Raw genomic sequence first — 3347 nt, forward strand, 5'->3', positions numbered from 1 at the left:
GGGGGGGCTGGTTCTGGGGTCCTCTGGATGCCTGCCATTGAGAGCTACTTCTGATTTCCACTTGATAATAGCCCCAGTGGGGAAGAGGCGAGTTCCAGTTGTATGGAGAGATACTGGAGCTGGGGGTCCTGGGGCTGGTGAAGAAGGTGGAGGGGGGTTTAGGAAAGCCGATGGCGGGGCAGGGGGGATGAAGTCAGGAGGGGTGGGTGTGGATGGTGGGGATAAGGTGTCCAATGCTGGGGGTGGAGGTGGGGCTGTGCTGGGTGGGGGTGGGGGTTCCACCAGCACGGGAGGAGGAGGAGGAGGAATAGAAGGAGGTGGTGGTGGAGGGGACTCTCCTGGAGGCTGTGAAGTGTCCTGGGGTGGTCCCGGGGCCGGGCCTGGGGGAGGTGGGGGGATGGAAGGGTCCAGATCGTAGTGTACCGGCCTCAGGTCACCCACAGAGCTGTACAGTCGGAGGTTGCCATTCACTAGTGTGCCGGTGCCTGAAAGAAGGAGGCAGAGATAAGGAGCCGAGCCAGTCTCCATCTCTCTCGCTCTCGTAACATTGTTTCTGTTTCTGTCTTTAATGTGTGTGTATGGGGAGGGGCAGGTGCCATGGCATGCCTTTAGTGGACTGAGGACTTATGGGAAAAAGTCCTCTTCTCCCGCCACGTGGGTTCTGGCGACTGAACTCAGCTCAGATTTGGTGGTTCACCTTATCTGCTGAGCCATCTTTCCCCACCCAAAGCTGATCTCTGTGCCTGGCACAGGGAGAGGGGTTGGCCAAGGGAAACACTAGTTCCAGCTCTTTCATCCTAAACTCTGCACAAACAGGTAACACTTTTCTTTTGGGAGCCCCGAGTCTACCACTACCCACTGCGGCATTTAGAACCCCTGTGGCGGAGTGTTTGGACTGAGGGATGGTGGAAAGGGAGGAAAGTGGCCAGGGCAATGGGGCTACAGAGCTGGACATTTGGACAGCAGCCGCATGCTTCTCTTGTGCGCCCCAGTCCCTGAAGAGTCCACCCTCCCTCCGCCATGCTTGTTTTCTCTCTTCAAGAGTGCTTAGGAGAGGGCAGCAAGCCCAGAGCAGGGCTGCCCAGGAAGGCTCCTCCCAGCTGTGTGACGGGGACCTGAACTGGAGCACCCGGGTGTCCCGACAGCAATAAACAAAAGATGCAGAGGGGTTCTAGGGATCAAATCCCAGGCCTTGCTCATGCTAGGTAATGTTGACCTCCGGCCTCCACACACTCCTCCCCTGGCTCTATACTCTGCCCCTGTAGCTTACTCCATAAGGGGTCAACCTGATAATTCCATAAACTAGTAAATCATTACCACGGAGAAGGCAGTAATAAAAACAGCAGGGGAGGGGTGCTGAGAGGTGCCATTTAATTAGGAAAAGCCCACTGGGAAGGTGACCTTGGAGCAGAGGCATAGTAGGAGTGGGCTACAGTGCAGACCCTGGGGTGAAAACCCACCCAGGCTAGCTAAGGAAATGCCCTTCGGCAGAGGTGGGGGAGGGGCAGGGCAGTGGTGACTGAGATGAGCAGTTCTCAGGAACCTTTGCTCAGAGTCACACCGGGTGTCACCTGCCTGGTTTCACTAAGTGGCTCACATCCGTCCCATACTTTGAGTCCTCTAAGAGCTGGCACTGCTGTTCTCAAGCAGGTCAGGCGTCCCAGTGACAGAGCTAATCAGAGAGTGGTTTTGTCTGACCAGAGGTCTTCCCTCCTATCCCGCTATGACCTGGGCCCTCCCCTTTCCCCACCTCTCTAAAAATGGGTGTTAGCCAATGATGGCTCTACCAGGCCCATCATTGTCACCCAGCTTGACCAGTAACCAAGAGGCCTGAGGATGCTGGCTTTGCCTCCAGCTGGGGAAATGGAAATGTTTGCTTGTTTGTTTTGTTTTGTTTTAAATTCAGGGCCCAAGCGGGGAGGAAAAGAAGACGGAAGAAGCCACAAGATCAGAGTTCTCTTACCTCCTACTTCTTTGTCTGCAAAATCTTCTGGGACAGACGGGGTGGGCACAGCCAGCCCATGGTTCTCCTGGGCATTCTGAAAGAGACCAGGGGACATAGAGAGATGAACAGACATCTCAACCCTGGCTGTGAGTCTTATATTACTGAAGAAACTGCAGGGATGGTGGCAGCCATAAAACTCCGTAAGCGAACTCGGATATTTAGATTAATTACCTGGGCAGTGCCCACAGAGGCCAGATGAAGACAAACCAGAGTCACACACAGCAGGGAAGGAGCATGCGGGTGCTGGGAACTGAATCGGTCCTCTTGCAAGAGCAGCAAGAGCTCTAACTGATAAACCATCTCTCCAGCCCCAAGAGTGGATTTTAAAAACGAATCTGGGTTGGGGATATATTTCAACTGGTAGAATGTTTGCCTTGTAGTGTAGACAAAGCCCTGAGTTCGAGACCCAGCAGGGTAAAAACTGTACGTGATGGGGTATGCCTGGAGTCTCAGCACTCAGGGCAGGATCAGAGGTTCAAGGACATCCCCAGCCACATAGTGAGTTTGAGGCCGTCCTGTGATAGGTGAGACTTTGTGAAACAAACAAAAAACAACACCAAGTATCCTGTTTTTTTTTTCTCAGCTAGAAACGTATGCTTTGGGTTCCCGTTGAAATTGTTCACTGTTCTATGCATATATGAGAACGACCACAAACGCAATGTTAGTTACAGATCAAGTCTGCAAATACAGAATCAGCAAAGGGGAGGGTCGACTACATATGGATAAAAATTAAAAGCAAACCAAGGAGCCAGGCATGCTACCACATACTCAGGGCTACCCTGGTCTACATCATGAGTTTGCTGCCAAGGCTGATGGCCTGAGTTGGGCTGAGCTGAGCTGAGTTGGTCTCTGGGACTCAGAATGGAAGGAGAGAACCAGCTCCCGGAAACTGTCCCCAAACTTAACACAAAGAACCCCGAAGTGACTCAGCCGCCAAAAGCACCCTCATCCCGACCTCCAGTTGACTTTCATCGGGAATTTACAGAAGAGTAACTAAGTGTCAAAGCAAGGCTAGTAGAATTTACAGAAGAGTAACTAAGTGTCAAAGCAAAGTTCTAAGAGCCGCTCAGACGCCTCTGATCTCTAACCTGAACGAGCAGAGTGTTTGCACAGCTGGCCCTTGGTGAGCCTATTTTGCATTCTGTCTGAGCCCCCGCCCCCAAACGCATTTCCATAGATCAACAAAGTGCACACACCTGCCACCTGAGAGCTTGGCAGAGCACTGCACGTGCTTCTCAGGGGTCTCAGTGGCCTGACCTCTGGTTCCCAAGCCCACTCTCCTTTCCCGCTATCCTGGCCCACCAGCTTACATTCTAGTCTGACCGTCTTCCTCCCATGCCAC

This window comes from Grammomys surdaster, unplaced genomic scaffold (genome assembly GCF_004785775.1).
Source record: "Grammomys surdaster isolate TR1022 unplaced genomic scaffold, NIH_TR_1.0 169, whole genome shotgun sequence".
Lineage (NCBI taxonomy): Eukaryota > Metazoa > Chordata > Mammalia > Rodentia > Muridae > Grammomys > Grammomys surdaster.